Source organism: Carlito syrichta, unplaced genomic scaffold, assembly GCF_000164805.1.
Source record: "Carlito syrichta isolate Samal-C Ts95f unplaced genomic scaffold, Tarsius_syrichta-2.0.1 Scaffold312887, whole genome shotgun sequence".
NCBI lineage: Eukaryota > Metazoa > Chordata > Mammalia > Primates > Tarsiidae > Carlito > Carlito syrichta.
In genome coordinates, this window is record NW_007256983.1 from 333,126 (window position 1) to 356,317 (window position 23,192).

Sequence of the window (23,192 nt, forward strand, 5' to 3'; positions counted from 1 at the left end):
ATCATAATAAAGTGAGTCAAACATTTTTTTTGGTTTTCCAGTGCATATAAAATTATATTTACACTATACTATAGTCTATTAAGTGTGCAACAGCATCAGGTTTAAAAAATGCACATACCTTACTTTAAAAACACTTTATTGCTAAAAAATGCTAATGATCAGACGAACAAAAAGAGGCATACTCTTTTTGCTAGTGGAAGGTCTTGGCTCAATGTTGACGGCTGTGACTGATGAGAGCGGTGGCTGCTCAAGGTTAGGGTGGCTGTGGTAATTTCTTAAAGTGACATAGTTTAAGTAGTGGGAACTACAGGCACATGCCAACCACACGCGGCTAATTTTTTTATTTATTGTAGAGACGTGGTCTCACCATATTTTGCCCAGATCCATCATAAGCATCACTCTATGGCAACTATAGTCTTATGAAGTGTATTTCTTAAGTAATAAGACTTGAAAGTCAGATTATTCCTTGATCTACGTTCTGCAGAATAGATGTTGCATTGGCAGGTGCTATGGTTTGAATGTTTTTCCCCTCCAAAACTCATGTTGAAACTTAATTCCTTAAGACAATGAAGTTTCTCTCATCAATGGATTTTTCCTTGCACAAATGATTGCTCTATAGCATGTGATGCTGTTAGTATTTTATGCACAGTGAAACTTCTTGCAAAACTGGAGTCAACCCCTTTAAATCCCAATGCATTACCAATTAAGTTTATGTAATATTCTAGATCCTTTGTCATTTCAATAATGTTCACAGCATCTATACCAGGATTAGATTCCATCTCAATAAACCATTTTCTTTAGTCATCCCGAAAAAAGCAATTTCTCATCCATTAAGTTCTATCATGAGAATGCAGCAACTCAGTCACATTTTCAGGCTCCACTTCATTTTTTTTTTGAGTCAGAGTCTCACTGTTGCCCAGGTTGGAGTGCCGTGGCATGCTCAGGCGATCCTTCTGCCTCAGCCTTCCAAGTAGTTGGAATTACAGGCACATGCCAACCACACGCGGCTAATTTTTTTATTTGTCGTAGAGACGAGGTCTCACCAAGTTGCCCAGGCTAGTCTCAGACCCCTGGACTCAGGCAGTCCTCTTACCTCAGCCTCCCAAAGTGCTGGGATTACAGGATTGAGCCACTGCACCCGGCAGGCTCCACTTCTAATTCTAGTTTTCTTGCTATTTCCACCATATCTGCAGTAACTTCCTCCATTGAAGTCTTAAAACTCTCAAAGTCATCCATGAAGTTGGAATCAACTTCATCCAAACTCCAACTAATGTTAATATTTTGACTGCCTACTATAAATCATGAATGTTCTTAAAGGCATCTAGAATTGTGAATTCTTTCCAGGAGCTTTTCTATATTTTGCCCAGATCCATCATAAGCATCACTCTATGGCAACTATAGTCTTATAAAGTGTATTTCTTAAGTAATAAGACTTGAAAGTCAGATTATCCCTTGATCTACGTTCTGCAGAATAGATGTTGCATTGGCAGGTGCTATGGTTTGAATGTTTTTCTCCTCCAAAACTCACGTTGAAACTTAATTCCTAATGTGGCAGAATTGAGATGTGGGACCTTAAGGGGTGATTGGATCATGAGGGTTCTGCCCTCGTGAATGAATTAATCCATTATGGATTAGTGGGCTAATGGATGAATGGGTTATCATGGAAACAGGACTGGTGAATTTAAAAGGAGAGAGACCTTGGCTAGCATTCTCAGCTTCCTTGCCATATGATGTCTTGTGCTGCTTTGGGACTCGGCAGAGTCTCCACTAGCAAGTGGGCTCTCAACAGGTAGGACTCCTCAACTTTGGATTTCTCAACCTCTATAACTATAAGAAATGAATTCCTTTTCTTCAGGAAATTACCCAGTTTTGGGTACTCCATTACAAGCAACAGCGAATGGACTATAACAGAAGGCAAGAAGTAACATTAATTTCTTTACCAGGTGCATTGTAAATAGGTGCATTGTAAATAAGCAGTAAATATTTTGAAATAAAACTTTTTTTCCTGAGTAATATTCAATGGTGGGCTTAAATTATTCAGCAAACCATGCTGTAAACAGATGTACTGTCACCCAGGCTTTGTTGTTCCATTTATAGAGCACAGTTGTGAAGCAGGTTTAGCATAAATTCTTAAAGGCCTTAGGATTTAAAAAATGGTAAATGAGCACTGGCTTCAACTTGAAGTCATTAGCTGCATTAGCACCCAACAAGAGAGTACGTCTGCTCTTTGAAGGTTTGAGGCCAGGCATTGATTTTTCTCTAGCTATAAAAGGCCTAGATGGTATCGTCTTCCAATATAAGGCTACACTGAAAATCTGTTTAGTGTAACCATCTTCAATGATCTATCCTAGATCTTCTGGATAACTTGCTGCAGCACTTGCTAATTCACCTTGTGCTTTTATATTATGGCAATGTCTTTCTTTAAACCTCATGAAGTAAAAGCTTCAAACTTTTCTTCTGCAGCTTCCTCACTTCTCTCAGCCGTCAAAGAATTGAAGAGAAGTAGGTGTTGCTCTGGATTAGGCTTTGACTTGTGGGAATGTTGTGGTTGGTTTGGTCTAACTAAACCACTGAAGAGTTCTCCAGATTAGTAATAAAGCTATTTTGGTTTTCTTTTTTTTTTTAATCATTTGTGTGTTCACTGGAGTAGCACTTTTAATTTCCTTCAAAAAATTTTTGCAACTGTTTGGCACAAGAGACCTGGCTTTTGACCTATCATAGATTTCAACATATCTTCCTTACTAAGCTTAATAATTTCTAGCATTTGATTTAAATTGACGGACTTGTGACTCCTCCTTTCACTTGAATACATAGAGATCATTAACTGACCTAATTTCAATTTTGTTGTGTTGCAGGGAATAGAAGGGCCTGAGGACAAGGAGAGAGATGGGGAATGGCTGGTTGGTGAAGAAGTCAGAACATATATAACGTTTATCAATTAAGTTCACTGTCTTATATGGGTGTGGTTTGTGAAGCCTCAAAACAATTACAACGGTGACATCAACGATCACTGATCACAGATCACCATAACAAATATAATGGTAATGAAAAAGTTTAAAATATTGCCAGAATTGCCAAAATGTGACACAGACATACAAAGTGACCACATGCTGTTGGAAATATGGTGCTGATAGACTTGCTTAATGCAGGGTTGCCACAAACCTTCAATTTGTAAAAAATACAGCATCTGCTAAGCACAGTAAAGTGAAATGCAATATAAGAGAATGTAAATATGAAAATTAACATTATAAGTTGTCTTTAAAATTTAATGTGGCAGTATAATACTTAACCCAATTTTATTTAGCTAAATATAGAAATAATTTTAATGTAGGCTGTATGTGCCTTGTAATGCACTTATTTTAATTGTGCTGAGGACTTCTTTAGTCTCTAAAGTATATTTCAATCTTAAAGTAGCTCTGACTTGTCTCTCATTTCTTCTCTTTCCCCTCTGCTTTCTTTCCCTCATTCTCACATTTCTGGTTGGGAAATAATCTTCTGCTCTAGGATCTTGGTCCCTGCATTCCACCTATCAACTTGGTTCAGCATATACTGTCCCCATTCAGCTTCTAGTGAAAGGGCTTTTTATCAGGCCCAGTGGGAATCAACAGGACTTTGGATTCTCTTTTATTGGAGATCTTTCCCAATTGGAACCACTTTCCCTGGTTCTTTAGTCTACAAATCTTAGAACCAACCAAAATTTCTCACAACCAAAGTTAACCAAAATTTAGGCTGCCTTTGGGCAAATTCTCTTAAGATTACACTAACCCTATGAGAAATTCAACATGATTAAATAAAGCATGGACCCATACTTCTTACTTGAGCAAAAGCCTACACACCATTCCTAGTAATCCTTGTGAGAAAGTCCACATAGAAATGGAGACTTCCAGTCATTCCTCCGAAAATCATAGGACAACTATATACCTTCCACTAGAAAATCATCAGAAAACTTTGATAGTTATATTATATCTTATTAGTCTTAGAAGTAGATTTTTCCCCCAGAATTATTTATCTTTGAAGATATTCAGTCTAGTTTTAGGATATTATTTGGATTTGAGAATTATAAGGAGTAAAATTCTACTGAGAAGAAATGTAGACAACTGATCTATATCTCCCAACTTTTGTTTTTGCTGGTTTATGCTTGACATTATAAACTCAGATATATCCCTGGGTCATACACATGCTCACTAGTAGGTCACACAGAGCCCACATTTAGTTATTTAGTGGGCTGGTATAGCATTGTGATATTGTAACATACATTTTACCATTCTCTTCTTGGCCCCTACCTAGAGGAAGATTATACTTCCTGTCTATTGAGATCAGGCTTAATAATGTGATTTACTCTTGCCAATTAAATGTGAAAGTGATATATTTCAGTTCAGAGAAGAAGCTTTAAGAGGTATTACATAGTTTTGCCATTTCTCTTTTTTCTCTGCCACAAGACTGCTATGTTCTATATAAGCAGTGCTTCTCCAAACTTGGTCCTGGAATACAGATGCATATGACAAATATATTTTCCAAATGTATTATTCATTTGATTATTATTATTATTATTATTTGAGTTGGAGTCTCACTCTGTCGCCCAGATTGGAGTGCAGTGGCCGCTCCCGGCCACTGCAGCCTCAACCTGCTGGGCTCCGGTGATCCTTCCGCCTCAGCCTTCCAAGTAGCTGGAACTACAGGCGCGCTACCACGCCTGGCTCATTTTGATTTTATTGTAGAGATGAGGTCTTGCCAAGTTGCCCAGGCGGGTCTCGAACTCGTGGGCTCAGGCAATCCACTCACCTCAGCCTCCCAAATAAATTATTTCTCTTAAAATCAACTCTTTGTGTGTTCTAAGAAATATTTCCTACACAAATGTCTACAAGATATCCAACTATATTCTTTAACAAGTATTTGTTTTATTTTTAGTATTAAAATTCTTCATCTAAAAAAAAGACTCTTCATCCATATGGAGTTGATTTTTGTGTAACGTCAAGTGTACTTTTAAGAGAAGAGAGACAAATGGAAGGAAGAGGCAATGTGACTACTTGAGGCAGAAACTGGAATGATGTGGCTACAAGCCCAGGAACACTTGGAGTCACTAGAAGCTGGAAGAGTCAAAGCATCTCCCATAGAGCCTTTGGAGGAAGCACAACCTTGTTGACATCTTGATCTCACACATCTGGCTTCTAGTACTATGAAACAACAAATTTCTGTAGTTTTTAAGCCAATAAGATCATGGTAGTTTGTTAATAGCAGCCCTAGGAAACTAACACATCATCATATAAGAAGAATCCATACAAATGGGGGACAGTTTCTGGGTTCCCTTTTGCATTCTACAAATCAACTTACTTATCCTTGTGACAATATTACACTATTTCAATGATATCTGCTTTTGGTATTATCAGGGAGAACTTTTATTTGACCACTGAATAACTCGTGGTGGTTGGGTGACCAAAGGCAAGTAAAAAAGGAATAGAGAAAGAAGACAGATTTAGATACAGTAATTCAACAGGCCAGATGATTTCATTAGTAAATGCTGCCAAATATTTAGAAAAGTAGTAATAATTTAACACAAATTATTCCAGAAAATAGGAAAAAAAACCCATTTCCCAACTCATTAACGAGGTCAGAATAGCCTTGATAACAAATCCCTTATAAGGATATCATATCAAAAAAGAGAGAAAAGTAAAGGCAAATCTCTCTCATGAATAAAGTATACAAATTCTTTCAAATCATTAATATCAGAATAGCCTTGATAGCAAAACCTGATAAGAATATTACTTTTTTTTTTTTTTAAGGTAAATATCTTTCATGGATAAAGACAGAAAAATTATAAACAAATTGAATTGATTAATATATAAAAAGACAATAAATCATGACTGAGTAGTTTATTCCAGGAATGTACGATTACTTTAATACTTGAAAATCAATTGATATAATTCACCACACTAACAAAATAAAGGGGAAAAAAGCACATTTAATAGAGAAAAAAAACTTGATGAAACACAAAACCTGTACCTGATGTAAACTCTCTGCAAATGAGAAATAGAAGGAAACTTCCTTAATCTCATAAAGGATAGCTATAAAAATCTACAGCTAACTTTATACTTAATGGTGAAATACTGGATACTTTCCCCTTGAAGTTTAAAAAAATGGAAAAAGACAAGGATATCCACTATTCAAAATTGTACTAGAGATAACAGCTTGTGCAATAAGGCAAGAAAAATAAACATGTAAAGATTGAAAACAAAGAGGTAAAATTGTCATTATTCACACACATTTTGTATATAGAAAATCCAAAGCAACCTATAAACGACTAACAAAAATAAATGAATAAGCTAGGTCTAAAATTACTATTTACTAGCAACAAATCTAACTTTAAAAGTACAATCTACAATAGCATACATACAAACACATAGAAATATGTCTAATGAAAGATGGAAAAAAGATTTACACTTAAATCTACCAATCATTTTGAGACAAATTAAAGAAAGCTAAAACAAATAAATAAATGGAAGGATATGCCATGTTCAGGAATTGTAAGACTGTTAAGATGTCAATTTTCATTCAAATTGATTTATTGATTCAATGCAATCCCAATAAAAATTTCAGTACAATATTTGTGGAAATTGACAACCTAATTTAAAAATGTATATGGATATGTAAGGGACCTGGGATAACCAAGGGAATATGAAGAAGCTGAAAAATTTACACTAGATACCAAGACTTGTAACAATGTTGCAGTAAATAACACTGCGGTACTGGTGCAAAGATAAATAAGTAGATCAATGAAATAGAATACAGCATATTTACATGCCTAATTTATGATAAAGATGTCACTGAAGTTGAGTAGGTTAAGAACGGTCTTTTTAATAAATATTGCTAGGTTGATTGGATATGTATGTGAGGAAAAAAATGAACCTTATATAATGGACATATTTAGAAGGGGTAAGAGGGATGAAAAATCACCTATCTGGTACTATGTGCACAGGTGAGGATGATGGGCACATTTAAAGCCCAGGTCAAAAACTATTTGTACCCCCTAAAGCTATTGGAATAAAAAAAAAAAGAACCTTAATCTTTACTTCAAAGTAGGTACAATAACTCAAAATTGATCACAGACCTAAATGTAAAAAGAAAAACACAGAGCCTCTAGAAGAAACCACAGGAAAATATCTTTATGATCTTGATATAGGAAAAGATTTTTAAAAGTGGACACAAAGAACACTAACCACAAAATAAAAATATTAATAAATAGTAATGAAGACTTAATAAATTCTGTTCACTAAAAGACACCAGTGAGAGGGTAAAAAAATTAAGCCACTGGGAGAAGAGAATGAATTCATCTGACAAAGGATATGTATGCAAAATATATAGTTAAAAATTTAATAAGCGATAGTCCAAAAAAAAATATGGGTAACAGATTAGTACAGGCACTGTATAAATGAAGATATCTAAAAGATCAATAATCCATAAAAAGGTACTACACATCACGTAGTTATCAGAAAAATACAATGAGATACCACTATACTTCCAAGTATCTTTTAGCCTTTGGTTACTTCAAAAAAGGACCCAAACACGGTCCACGCATTGCATTTGATTATGTGTCTCTCAAGTTTCTTTAAATCTAGAATATTTCTTTCTTTTTCATGCTATTGACCTATTGGAATGAGTAGATCAGTTGACTTGCAAATTATGCAATATTCAGGCTTTGCCCAATTGATTCGTTTTGGCATTACTAAACTTTCCCCCTATATTTAAGTAAATTAGCAATTAAATGCCCAATTAAACATTAATGGTTCTATCTATATATAGTATAACATCAATCAGCACATAATATTTAGTTGTACGACTTGGAGGTTGAGACTGACTAATGGTGAAACCGAGCTTTTCATTTCAAAGTTGGATTTTATGTTGGGTAATACACTAGTATCCTAAAAATAACCAGTTCTCATTCAACCTTTCATTTAGGATTTTAGCATAAATTAATAATTATTGCTTGGATCAGTCATTTCATTTGAGGTTATAAAATGTTGATTTTTCTAATTCTCACATTCTTATGTTTACTAAGCAGAATTATTCTGTATAGAACTTTCCTTTCTAAATTACAGTAAGTCCCCTATGTACGAATCTTCAAGTTGCAAACTTTTAAAGATGTGTTCAGTCACATCAGTTAGCTCATGTCTGGCATATACTGTCATGTGCATGCATCCTCTAAGTGGTTGTGCTTTTGTATATTTTACTGTAGAGTACTTTACTTACAGTTCTCTACTGTACCCTCTTCCAATCAGTAACTCTTCTTGCCTGTTCACTTGATGCTAGCCTCTGTATGTTAGCTGTTTTTTGTAGTGTGAGATTAAACATGTTGTATGTTTTGTGTTTTTTATGTTATTACTTGTGTGAAAAGTATTAACCTCTTACAGTATAGTACTATATAGCTGATTGTGTTAGTTGGGTACCTAGGCTAACTTTGCTGGACTTAATGAACAAATTGGACTTAAGAACACTGTCTTGGAACTAAATTTGTTCATATATAGAGGACTTACTGTTGCAACTTCTAACAGGACCATTTGGGTACTATGAGATACAGTTCATACAGAGAAGCCAGGATAAGTTTCTTTTTTAAGTTTTAAGATGTGGGGTACAATTCAGGGTTAGGTATACAAATATTCATTACGCAGATTATGCAGGTATCCTTGTTGATGAGGTGTGGCCCCCCTTTCCCAGATAGATTCCCACTACTGCCAGTCCCACCTTCCTGCTCCCCCTCCCCCCAGTTTCCTGCTGTCAGTACTTTTCTTATAGTATTATAATAGTTGTTCAAGGTCCGCTTATGAGTGAGAACATGTGATACTCAGTTCTTTCTTTCTGTGAAAGATCAATCAGTATTATAGACTCTAAGTTCACGCAGGTTACTGTGAAGTGTATGATTTTGTTCTTCTTTATGGCTGCGCGATATTCCATTGTGTACATGTACCACATTTTTTTTATCCAGTGCTCTTTTGATGGGCAGCATGGTTGGTTTCATGTTCTTGCTATTGTGAACAATGCTGCAAAAAACATATGTGTGCAGGTATCTTTTTTTATAGGGAAATTTGAGTTCTTCTGGGTATATTCCCAGTAGGGGGATTGCAGAGTCATATGAAGGTCAATTTTTAGAACTTTTAGAATCGCCACATTGTTTTCCACAGAGGCTGTACTAGTTTGCACTCCCACCAACAGTGTTCCCTTTTCGCCACATCCTCTCCAGCATCTGTTGTTTTTTGAGTTATTGATGATGGTCATCCTGACTGGAGTTAGGTGGTATCTCAGAAAAATATGGAGCGCTTCACGAATTTGCATGTCATCCTTGTGCAGGGGCCATGCTAATCTACTCTGTATCATTCTAATTTTAGTTTATGTGCTGCTGAAGTGAGCACAGGATAAATTTCTAATTCTTTCTAATTACCATAAATTCAGAATAAAGAGTTGGTATACCAGCCACTGGTCAGTTTTGTTTTACAGCATCATTTGATCTTGCAGATTTTCATAAATTGTACATATGTTTCAATCCTCTGTAGCTATTAACTTTTTCTTGTTAAAATAATTTTATTGTTTGTCAATATGAGTTCCTTCAAGTTGGCTCCTGTGTCCTTTAGAAAGACTCCCGTAGTCTTTGGTAACTTTCTCTGTGACACATTATAATTAATGTCTGGTTTAACTATACTATGATGGGAATACAATTTAAGCTATCAATCTACTGATGTTTGGTTGATATTTTATTTAGTCATCTCTATGAATATTCCATGTTTGCTTTAAAAGGATGTATATTCTGAAGTTTTCAAATACATGTTTTAGATACACCCATTAAGTCAATTTTGTTAATTGTGATGTTCAAATTATCTATATGACTAACAACTTTTAGTCTGCTTGATTAATCAATGAGAGATGATAAAATCTCCTATCTCTATAGTCATTTTACTTCCATTTCACGTAGTGCTCTCAGACTTTTACTTAACATCACTTTACCGAAAGGACTATTGTCAAAGTCAGCAATGATTTTAACACTGCTCACCTAGCAAATCTGATAAAGCGAATCACTCTCTCCTTTTACACATGGTTTCTTCACTTTGCTTCCAGTACTCTTTGGATTTTTAAATTAATTCCCTGGCTCCATATTTTTACCTCCTTTGCTGTTTCTTCTTCATTTTTCTGACCACTAAACGTTGTAGTTCCCAGAGATGAGTCCTTAGGTCTCTGCTCATCCAGTCTCATGGTTTAAATAGTCAATATTCTAACAACTGATGAAATTATATCCCTAGATAGACCTCTCCCCTAGATTCCAAATCCATATATCAAAATTTCTACAGGAGGGGGAAGCATGGCTTCTGCTCTGGAGCAATTTGTGAACAGTGTCTGATAGCTCTTGGCTCAAGGGCAAATGAAAGAGCTCTGTGAACTGATCACTGAAAGTGGGGGAACTCCTTGAAAAGAATTTATTCCATCTGGACACTGTGCTGGTGCTTTGGATGTACAAGAAGACTTCTTGGTCGTCCATGCTGTTTTGTGAAGTTTTCTATGTCCAGTGTTTCTGACTTCAAAACGTTATTCTCACAGGTTTAGCTTCATCACTAATTGTAATAGTAATAGGGAGTACACTGAATATGTAACACACTTTTGCTAGGCTTTGCCATCAGCCAACAAATGCATTTATGGAAAAAAAAAAAAACAGTCCCTACAAGGAATTAGCATTCTTAAGCAAGCCACAGACAAGATGTAGATGAATACAAACTAGCTGACCTCAATACATGTCAATTTCTGCCAGCTTTGTTTGCTGGCAAAATGCTTTAAGCCTGCCTTTCATATCTTGATGTGGACATGATGGATATCTGGATATAAGTAAAGAGAATGGGGCCTATAATGCAAAACACTTTTTATGTTACTATTATTATGGAGAGATGATCTACACTCACTGAAGAACTTTCAAAGAGCACTCTACTTTTATGACCAGGCTACAATGACTCCTACAATGCAAGTCAGTCATATCGTGTTGGAATCATATTAAAAAGTATATTTTTGGAAAAATATCTGCCAACTGTATATCTAGCAAAGGCCTAACATCCTAGATCTATAAGGAACTCAAATGTGCCAAAAGGGAAAAAAAAAAAAAACAACCCAGCTCTATTAAAAAGTGGGCAAAAGATATAAATAGATACTTCCCAAAAGACGACATGAGCAGCCAACAGATACATGAACAAATGCTCAGCCTCACTAGTCATCAAAGAAATGCAAATCAAGACCACACTGAGATACCACTTAACTCTAGGCATGATAGATATCGTTAATAACTCAAAAAACAACAGATTCTGGAGAGGATGAGGAGAAAAGGAAACGCTTCTACACTGTTGGTAGGAGTGTAAACTAATACAATCTCTGTGGAAAACTGTGTGGTGATTTCTAAAAGATCTAGAAATGAACCTTCCATATCATCCAGCAATTCCTCTTCTGGGAATATACCCGGAGGAACCCAAATCATTCTGCAAAAAACATACCTGTGCATGCAGCACTATTCACAATAGCAAAAACATGGAACCAACCATGCTGCCCATTGAAAGTGGACTGGATAAAAAAAAAATGTGGTACATATACACTATGGAATATTATACAGCTATAAAGAAGGACTGAATTATGGACTTCACAGCAACTTGGATGGATTTAGTCCATCGTACTCAGTGATCTATCACAGAAACAAAGAACATAGTACCGTAAGTTCTTACTCATAAGTAGACCCTGAACATTTATCATAATGCTATTTGAGAGGAAATGGCAGTAGCAGGTCACTGCCAGGGGAGGGAGGGAGGCACATAACACTAATAAGGGAAACGGATCTCAAATCAGGTGAAATAAGGACCAATGGGAAGCCAAAACTTCACTTGTACAATGATCACTTATGTACCTAACCCTGAATTGTACCCCACATCTTTTAAATTTTTTTTAGAAATTTGTAAATTTTATTTTAGTGTCTGATATTACTTGGCAAAGTACAAGTATCAAAATATATAGCTCAAATTGTGGGCAGTCATAACGCCTCTTAGCAAGGCATATCATGAGTTAACACAAGTATATTCAACCAATGACCCCTCAGAACTCCAAAACCTGGAGAATGAGCGCAGTGTAACATTCACTCATGATAACAACATGGAATTGGTGAAGCAGTGTTTGTCATCTCTTTATAAAAAGAAAATTCAGATGCTAACAAATACCTTTTAACATGATCATTTCAAAATATGGCAAATTGTGTATAGTTATCTAGATCTCAAGAGGCAGAAAAATATGTTCTACACATGATAGAAGATGGTGAGATTTTTTTAAAGTATTAACCAGAAGGGCAAGTTTGGTCAGTTTCCATGAGAACTCTTAAAAATGTAATAACCCAGCTATGCTTCATTATATTGATCAGGAGATGCTGAAGTGCATAGAGCTGGATGAGTGGCTAAAGGTCATGGATCCGGAAATCACAGTGAACCCCCAGTTCGTGTAAAAGAGTGTGGGGCTCACAAGAAGATGATTCAGGAAATAAGCTATCCAGTTACTCTTGAAACTAATATCCATTCTGAATTAAACAAAACAAAAACAAAACTACCACCTTGGCTAGTGTCAAATGCTAGGAGGACAACAGAGGGGCTCAAATCTGTTTCACTGGGACATTAAGAAATCAAATTTTGTTTTGACATCTTCAGTCCTGTGTACTTTTAGAAAATCATCCTGTCTGCAAAGAAAGGAAAAAACATCAAAAACTTTCAAGTCTGTTATGGATTTACTTATCCTCAGATTATTGTTGTTATTGCATTAAATCCACCTTTTTGTTTAAAAACATTTCTACTGAACTTATGTGCCTGGAAATCTAAAAGTTGTCTCCCTAGTAACCTGTCTAACCAGACCCCCAAAGCCTGCTTTTTCTGTAACTTTTCCATTTCAACAAATGAAAACTGCATCTTTCAAGTTAATTAGGCCAAAAATCTTGGTATCATTTCTGATTCTTTTCTTCGTCTAATAGATCACACCAAATCTATCACCAAATCTTTATAGCTCTACCTTGAAGATGTCTCAAGAAATTGACTGCTTCTCAATATATCAACCATTATCAGACCAATTTAAGCCACCAATACCTCTAGGCTCTTGGGATTTGTGTCTCTGGTTCCACACTTGCTCCTAAACACTCTAATATTAACAGATCTACTTGGACAATCTCTTTAAAACTAAGTCAGACTATATCAATCCTGTGCGCAACGACTTCCAATAGCTTCTCATTCCTTACAAAATAAAAGGCAAATCCCTTCTTAGACTCATCTTCAAGGTACTATACAATCTGGCCCTTAATCACTTTCTGAAATTTATCACTTATTATTCTCTCTTTTCCCTGACTACAATGCTTGAAAGTGCCAGACATGCCCCTATTGCAGGGTCCTTGAACTTTCTGTTCTCTACAGCTGAATGTCACTGGCTCACTTTTTTCCATGACTCATTCCCTCATCACCTTCAGATCTTTGCTCAAATGTCATCTAGTTTTTTTAAAAAATTTGTTTTAATTTTAAAGATGGGGGGTACAACTGAGGGTTAGGTACATAAGTGATCATCGTACAGGGAAAGCTTGGGCCTCCCTTTGGTCCCCGCTTTGCCTGGTTTGGTCATCTAGTTTTCCATACAGTAATGGCAAACTAACGTCTGTCAAATAATACAAACAGAGATAGTATACACTCTGGAAAAGAGGTCTATCTTAGAAAACGATTTGAAGACATTGAGGAACACCTAAAAGTAGGCAAAAGCCGGAGGAGAGTAGCCCCTTAAAAGTGCGCTGCGAGGCAATAACATTTACACATATTTTCGACGAAGGGTACTTTCCAGCCCCTGTTGGCATGGGGTGGATCTCTACTCAAACAGAAAGCCATAGTGTACTGGCTTGAAAAGTTTAAGGCTGCTGAAGTGGTTGAAAGGATGAAGTTACCAAGAGAAGATACTCAAGATCTCTGTATAAACTCTGCCCAAACCCTTGGCCAATGCCTAAATCTCATGTTTGGGGAAACTCTAAGAAGCTCAGGTCAACAGCTAGATGACTGAAGAAACAGAACAAATATTCTAGCCACTGCCCACTTCAGGATAGAGAAATTAGAATTTAAGTCTAGCCAGGGTAACTTCTGTTTAGGATAAAAACCAACACTTTTCAGAGAAGTACAGCAAAATCCAATGTTTCTACAACATATTATTCACAATGATCATTACATAATCAAAATTACTAGACAAGTAAAGATAGGAAAGGTGAACAAGAGTCAAGAGGAAAAGCTACCAAAAGAAACTAACTCTAAGATAATACAGATGCTGAAATTACAAGATCAAAATCTTTTAACATGTATGCTTGTGTGTTAAAATATAAAAATATAAAATTTACTATTCTAACCATTTTTATGTGCACAATTCAGTGGCAATAAGTACACTCACAATATTGTGTAACCACCACCACTATTTCCATAATGTATTTATTATCCAAAAGAGAAAATCTTTACCCATTAAACAATAACTCTCCATTCACCCTATCCCCATCCTTGGCAATCTCAGCTCTACTTTCTATCAGATTTCCTACTCTAGGTACCTCATATAAGTAGACTCACACAAGCTTTGCCCTTTTATATCTGGCTTATTTAACTTAGCCTAATATTTTCAAAGTTCATCTATACTACAGTATGCAATGGAATTTCATTCTTTTGAATTGTTGAACAATATTCTGTTGTATGTATATACTACATTTTGTTTATCGATTCATCTGCTGATAAACATTTGGGTTGTTTTTACCTTTTGGGTATCATAAATAATGCGGCTATAAACATTAGTGTGCAAGCATCAATTTCAGTTCATACTTTTAAATTTTAGGGTCTACATCTAGGAGTGAAGTTGCAGGATAATATGGTAATTCTATGGTTAACTTCTGAGGACTTGCCAGGTTGTTTTCCACAGCCATTGTATCATTGCCCTATTTTACATTCCTACCAGCAAAGCATAAGTGTTCTAACAATTTCTCCACATCTTTGCCAAAACTTATCTTTTTTTATAGCAGTCATCCTAATGGGTATGAAGCAATATCTCACTGTTTTTATTTGTATTTCCATAATGACTAATCATATTGAACATCTTTTCATGTGGTTATTGGTCATTTGTATATCATAATTGAAGAAATGTCTATTAAAGTCCTATGTCCATTTTTTATTTAATTGGGTTGTGTTTTTGTTGTTGAGTTTTAGGAGTTCTTAATATATTCCGGATATTAATCCCCTATTAGATATATGACTTGCAAATATAGTCTCCCATTCTTTAGGCTGTATTTTCACACTTTTAATAGTGTCTTTGATGTAATAATAAGTTTTAATTAATTAATTCATTTTTTCTTGAGTCTCACTCTGTCACCCAGGCTAGAGTGCAGTGGCACACTCACGGCCACACCAGCATCAACCTGCTGGGCTTCAGAGATCCTTCCGCCTCAGTCTTCCAAGTAGCCGGAGCTACGGGCATGCGTTTACAACGCTCGGCTAATATTTTTGATTTATTGTAGGAGACAAGGTCACGCCAAATTGCCCAGGCTGGTCTTGAACCCACAGCCTCAGGCAATCCACTCATCTCGGTCTCCCAAAGTAAAAGTTTTTAATTTTGATGACGTCCAATATATCTATTTTTCTTTTGTTGCCTGTGCTTTTAGTGTCATACACAATAAATTGCTTCCATCAAATGCCATGAAACTTTCCTCCTATGTTTTCCTCTAAGACTTTTATAAAACCATAGATTTTATAAGTTTTAAGTCTTCTAAGATGTTCTAAGACTTTTACATCTTATGAAATGATCCAAAGCATACTACCCAGAATGCCATTAAACCACAAAGAAAAAAAAGGAACAAATGATCTACAAAGCAAACAGAAAACAACAAACAAAGTAGCATTAGTAAGTCCAGACCTATCAATAATTACTTTGAATACAAATGATTAAATTCTCCAATGAAAAGGCAACTGACTGAAGGGATAAACAAATAAGACCCAACTATATGCTGCCTACAAGAGATTCACGTTGCCTTCAAGGACACTCATCAAATGAAAATCATGGGAAAAAAACCATTCCATGCAAATGGAAATAAAAAGAGAGCAGAGATAGCTATACTTATTTCAGACAAAATATACGTTAGGTCAAAAACTGTAAAAAAAAAAAGATAAAGGTCATTATATTGTGATATAGGAGTAAAATAATTGTAAATATATACAGCCCCAATATCAAAGCACAAAATACATAAAGCAGACATTTAAGAACCTGAAGGGGGTCAGGAGCAGTGGCTCACACCTGTAATCCCAGCTATTTGGAAGACTGAGGTAAAGGGATTGCCTGAGCCCAGTAAGGAGAGGCTACAGTAATCCTGACCATGCCATTGCACTCCAGCCTAAGAGTGAGAGAGTGAGACTCCAACTAAAAAACAAACAAACAAAAAACAGAGAGAGAGAGAGAGAGAGAGAGAGAGAGAGAGAGAGAAAGAGAGAGAGAGAGAGAGAGAGAGAGAGAGAGAGAGATCTGAAGGGAGTCATAGGAGAGTTCTACAATAGATAGAATTTTCACTTTCTACAATAGACAGAAAATGCATTACACTGAACTTGAACTACACTTTAGAACAAGTGGACCTGACAGATATATATATATATAAATTATTCCATCTCACAGCAACAGAATTTATATTCTTTTCAAGTACATGTAGAATATTTTCCAGGATAGATAATATGTTAGGTCACCAAAAATGTCTTTAAAAATTTAAAAATAATAAAATCATATCAAGTATATTTTCTAATTGCAATGGTATTTAACTAGAAATCAATAACCAGAGAAGTCAAGAAAAATTAACACATGAAATTAAGCAATATAATCTTTAACAATTGTTGGGCCAACAAATTTTAAGAGGAAATTTAAAAAAATCTTAAAGCAAATGAAAATAAAAACACAACATACTAAAGCTTATGGGATGCAGTGATAGCGTCTCAAGGAAGGAAATTATAATACTAAATGCCTACACCAAAAAAGCAGAAAAATATCAATTTACAACTCAAGGAAGTAGTAAAAGAAGAACAAATTAAGCCCAGCATTGACGAAAGGAAGGAAGTTACAAAGATCAGAGCAGAAATACACAAAATAGAGACTAGGAAATGATACAAAAGATTAATGAAACTAAGAGTTGGTATTTTGAAAAGATAAATAGAATTGACAAACCCTTAGCTAGACTCACTAAAAAAAGAGAAGACTCAAAGTTCAGGAATGAAAGAGGAGATATTACAACTGATAACAGAGACACAAAGGTTCAAAAAAGAGTACTATAAACAATTGTATGCAAGCAAGTGGGAAAAAATGGATAAATTCCTTGAAAATAACCATCCAAGAATAATGAAAAAATAAAAACTCTGAACAAACCAATAACAAGCAAGGAGATTGAATCAGTAATTAAAGTTTTCACAGCTGAATTCTACTGATCTTTATAAGAACTAATACATATTTTTCTCCAACTTTTCCAAAAAATTAAAGAGTCAAAGATACTGCCAATGAAAACAAAACAACAACAACAACAAAAAGGGCCAACACCACTGATTAACACACACATAAAATCCCTCCAGAAAATATTAGCAAACTATGCTCAACAGTACATTAAAAGGATTACTCATGATGATCAAGTAGGATTTATCTTTGGGATACAAGGATGTTTCAACTATGCAAATCAATAAGTGAGATTCACCATATTAACAGAATTAAAACCATATGATCATCTCAACAGAAGCCACAAAAAGTATTTGACAAAATTTAGCATCTCTCATGATAAAAATTCTCCACAATGTTTCTCAACACAATAAAGGTCAAATACAACAAGCCAATAGATAACATTATAGCCAGTGGTAAAAAGTAGAAGGTTTCTCATCTAAGATCAGGACAAAGACAAGGATGCCCACTTTCACCACTGTTGTTCAAAGTACTAGAAGTCTTAGCAAGAACAATTAGGTAAAAGACCAAACAAAGGTATACAGATAGCTAAAAAAAAACAAGTGAAATTGTAAGTGTTTGCTAATGACATGATATTATATATAGAAACCTTAAAGACTCTACCAAAAAAACTGTTAAAATTGATACATAAATTCCATGAAGTTGCAGGACACAAAATCAACTTACAAAAATCAGTAACGTTTCTGTATACTAATAATGTCCTACATGAAAATGAAATTAAGATAACAATTCTATTTACAATAGTATAAAAATTAAAATAAAATACTTAAGAGTAAATTTAGCCAAGGAGGCAAAAGATCAGTACATTGAAAGCTGTAAAAATTGATTAAAGAAACTGAAGATGACACAAATAAATGGAAAGGTATATCATGCTCAAGGACTAGAAGAATCAGTACTGTTAAAATGTCCATACAAAAGCCAGGCACGGCTGCATAAACTTGCAGTCCCAGCTATTTAGGAGACTGAGATGGGAGACTGTTTGAACCCAGGAGTATGAGTCCAGCCTGGGAAAAAAAAAAAACAACAAAAAAAGGCCACATTATTCAAAACAATCTACAGATTCATTGCAATCCCTATAAAAATATCATTCTTCACAGAAATAGAAAAAAATTCTAAAATTAGTGTGGAATCATAAGACTGATTAGCCAAAGCAATTCTGAGAAAAGCAGAACAAAGCTCAAGGGATCACACTACTAGATCTAAAAAATATATAACAAAGCTATAGTGACCAAAACAGCATGGTACTGTCATAAAAAAAGATACATAGATCCATGGAATAGAATAGAATGCCAAGAACTAAACCCATACACCTATGGTCAATTGATTTTTGACAAAAGTGCCAAGAACACACAATGGGGAAAGGACAGTCTCCTTGATAAATGTCTGGATATTCATATGCAGAAGAATAAGAATGCCCTCTTCTCTCATTCCTTATACAAAAATAAACTCAAAACAGATTGAAGTAAGATCTGAGGCTGTAAAGTTACTAAAACAAAAATAAAATGAGTAAACTAGAAAAAAAAAGAAAAAGAGTAAACTCAAAATAGATTCAAAATAAGACCTGAGGCTGTAAAACTACTAGAAGAAAACAGAAAAGCTCCATAATATTGGTATCAACAGAGATTTCATAACTAAGATCCCAAAATCACAATGAAAGCAAAAATACATAAATGGGATTACATTAAACTAAAAAATTTCTGCATAACAAAGGAAATAATAAACAGAATTAAAAGACAACCCACAGATTTGCAGAAAATATCTCCAAATCATACACTGGATAAGGGGTTTATATAAAAAATATACAAGAAACTCAAAACTACTCAATAACAAGAAAACAAAAAACCCAATTAAAAAACAAGCAAAGGACCCGAGACAACATTTCTCAAAAGAAGACATACCAATGGCCAACAGATTTATGAAAAAACACTCAACATCTCTAATCATCAGAGGAACACAAATTGAAACCATAATGAGACATCACCTCATACCTTTTATATTGTCTGTTAGCAAAGAGATGAACAAAAGAAGTCTTGGCAAAGATGTGAAGTAAAGGGAACCCATGTGCACTGTTGGTGGTATTATAAATTAGTACAGACATTTTGGAAAACATTATGGAGGCTCTTTGACAAACTAAAAATAGAATTACCATATGATCCAGCAATTCTACTTCTAAGCATATATCCGAAGGAAATGAAATCAGTATGTCAAAGAGATGTGTGCAATCCCATGTTCACTGAAGCACTGTTCATAACAGCCAAGATATGGAAACAAAGTGCTCATCAATGGGTAAGTAGGTTTTTTAAAATGTAAGACACACACACACACACACACACACACACACGGAATACATTTCACCCTTAACAAAAAAATGTAGAAAATTCTGTCATTTGGGACAACATTGATTGACCTAGAGGACATTTTGAAATAAGTCAGGCAGAGAGAGAGAGACAAATAACACATAATCTCACTTACATGTAGAATAAAAAAAAGTCAAATTCATAAAAGTAGAGGATAGAATGGTGGTCACAGATGGTGGTGGGCTTGTAGATGGGGAAAAGGATGTGTTGGGCAAAGGGTTACAAAGTTTCAGTCAGACACAAGGAATAGGTTCTGGTAATTTACAACAAAGCATGCTGACTATAGTTAATGATAATGTCTGGTATATTTCAAAATAGTTAAAAGAATGGATTTTGAATGTTCTTACCTACAAAGAGAGGTGATGCATATGTGACTGTCTTTGGTCATTCCACGATGCAGACATGTATAATAACATCACACTGTACCCCATAAATATATAGTTATTATTTGTCAATTAAAAATGACATGAGGCCAGGTGCAGTGGCTCAGCCTGTAATCCCAGCACTTTGGGAGGTTGAGGCGAGAGGATTGTCTGAGCCTGGGGGGTTCAAGATCAGCCTGGGCAACTTGGTGAGACCATGTTTTTACAATAAATCAAAAAACAATGGTTGGGTGCTCTGGCTCAAGCCTGTAATCCCAGCACTTTGGGAGGCAGAGGTGAGGGGATTGGCTGAGCCCACGGGTTCAAGAACAGCTCGGGTAACTTGGTGAGATCTTATCACTACAATAAAATAAAAAATTAGCTGGGCATGGCAGCACGCCTGTAGTTCCAGCTACTTGGAAGACTGAGGCGATAGGTCGCCTGAGCCCTGTGGGTCAATGCTGGGGTGGTCGTGAGTGTGCCACTGCACTCCAGCCTGGGCAACAGAGTGAGATTCTGACTCAAAAAAAACCAAAAACAAAAGCAAATTTTACTAGTCTCTTTATCAAGTTGTCCCATGAATGCTGTAAATGTTTAATAAAACCTGAATCCAAATGGGAACAAACAGGAAATCTTGACAATTCTGTCTGTTCAATAATCACTGAGGTAAAGGAATGGATTCAGAGCTTTCTAACCCACCATCTTCTATGATGCAACCTCAAAAAGAAACTCCATATTCCTCTTTCCCACTGTCCCTGGGAACATTAATCTTCTCTCAGTTTCTATGATTCACCTATCCTGGCTACTTCATATAAATGGAATCATATAATATGTGGTCTTTTGTTTCTGACTTCTTTCATTTAGCATAATATTTTTGTGGGTTCATTCATGTTGAAACATGAATCAGTACTTCATTCCTTTTTATGGCTGGATAATATTCTATTATATGGATATACAACCTTTGGTTTATCTATTAATCTGTTGGAGAACATTTTGGTTATTTCTACCTTTTAGTTATTATGAATAGGGCAGTTCAATCAGTTTTGGCTTAACATATTTTGACAATCTGCTACTAGGTGCAAACATGTTAAGAATTGACTCTTTTCATTTTTGAATGGCCCTCTTCATTCCTGATTATTTTTCTTGCTCTAAAGTCTACTGTGTCTAAAGTTAATATAAATACTCCCACTTTCTTTAGCATGATATATTTTTATATATTTTAACTTACCTGTGACTTTATATTTAAAGTGGATTTCTTGTAGAAAACGCATAGTGGGTCTTTTAAAAAAATCCACTGACAGTCTGTGTCTGAGTCATGTTGATACATTTAGATCATTCACATTTAAAATTGATATAGCTAGATCAATATTTACCACATTTATAAATGTTTTCTAGTCATTGCACTTGTTCTGTTACCCTTTTTTCCCTTCTGTTCTTTTTCTACATTCTCTAGTTTTATTTTCTATTATTCCCTTTTCTTATAGCATTATTATCATTGTTTTTAAAATTTTTAGTGGTTGCCTTAGAGCTTTAAATATACATTTATAAGTACCTAAATCTGCTTTCAAATAACACAAGACTGCTTTACAGGTAGTGTAGATTATCCCCAAATTCCTCTCTGGTCTCTTTTAATGCTTGCTGTTGTTGATTTTACTTACAGTATAATCACCCAATACATTGTTATTATTTTGAACAAACAGTTCAATTATCTATTAGCTCACTTATGACCTAACATGAATATATATGAATATGAAAAATTTTATTTATCTTCATTTACGGCTGCTCTGACACTCTTCCCTTATTTAGGTCTAAGCTTCTGATCTATATTATTGTCTTTCTCTCAGAAGAACTTCTAATATTTATACAGAGCAGATCTATTGGCAACAGACTTCTTCGGTTTTTGTTTTCCAAGAGTATCTTTATTTCCTATTCATTCAGAAAGATGATTTAACTGAATAAAGAATTCTAATTCCCACCCCCCCCAATGCTTAAATATTTCATGCTATCTTCTTACTTACATGGTTTCTGAAAAGAAATTCAAAGTAATTATTTTCCTTGTTCCTCTACAGTAAAAGTGTTTATCTCCACCTCTGGCTTCTTTCAAGCTTTATTTTTAATTTGGTTTTCTGCAGTTAGAATATGATATTCATAAACGTAGTTTTGTTTTTTTTGGTATTCATTCTTCTTCGTGTCCCCTGAGCCTCCTGGATTTGTGGTTTGGTGTCATGAACTTTGGAAAACTTTCAGCAATTATTATTTCAAATATTTCTTTTTCTCATCTTTCTTCTTCTTCTGGTATTGCAATTACATGTATGCTACACCTTTGTAACTGTCCCACAGTTCTTAGATATTCTGCTGTATGTTTTTTTTCCTTTATTTTTCTTCTCTTTGTATCTCAGTTTGGGAATTTCTACTGATATAGCTTCAAACTTATGGATTCTTTCCTTGGCTCTCTTCAGTGTACCAATGAGCCCATTAAAGGTGTTTTTTATTTTTAGCATTTTCTTTTTATTTTTTAAGAGTTTCCATCTCTTTGTTTACATTACCCATGTGTCTTGCATATTGTCCACATTTTCCATTGGTATGAACATTTTTGATCAGTTATTTTAAATTTCCTACTTAACTCTAAAAGCTGTGTCATACCTGAGTCTGGTTCTGATACTTGCTTTGTCTCTTCAGTTTTTGTTTACATTGTCTTTTACTGTACCTTGTAATTTTTAATTGAATGATTATGATGTGTTAGGTGATACAAATTGAGGTAAATAGGCTTTAGTGTGATTTTATATTAAGCTTGGTAGTAGGTAAACTATTCTTAATGTCTGTTCTAGCTGTAGATGCCAGAGATTTTAGCTTCCTCGAGTGTCCTTGGTCTCCTCAACTTCAGCTTCTACCCTCCCACTCACTCATCTTTGGGTTTCTTAAGACATTTGCAGACTCTTATAGCTTT

The 23,192-nt window shown here is 35.0% G+C and overlaps 2 protein-coding genes and 1 pseudogene across 2 annotated transcripts in view; 2 read left to right on the forward strand and 1 right to left on the reverse strand.

Moving 5' to 3' along the window:
* LOC103272599 (zinc finger protein 829) overlaps positions 1 to 23,192 on the forward strand; it is a 310,263-nt gene that overhangs the window by 208,069 nt on the left and 79,002 nt on the right. The gene's annotated exons all lie outside the window — the stretch shown is intronic.
* The window catches only part of ZNF568 (zinc finger protein 568), a 102,538-nt gene that overhangs the window by 36,154 nt on the left and 43,192 nt on the right, over positions 1 to 23,192 (reverse strand). The gene's annotated exons all lie outside the window — the stretch shown is intronic.
* LOC103272594 lies at positions 10,343 to 12,560 on the forward strand (annotated as a pseudogene).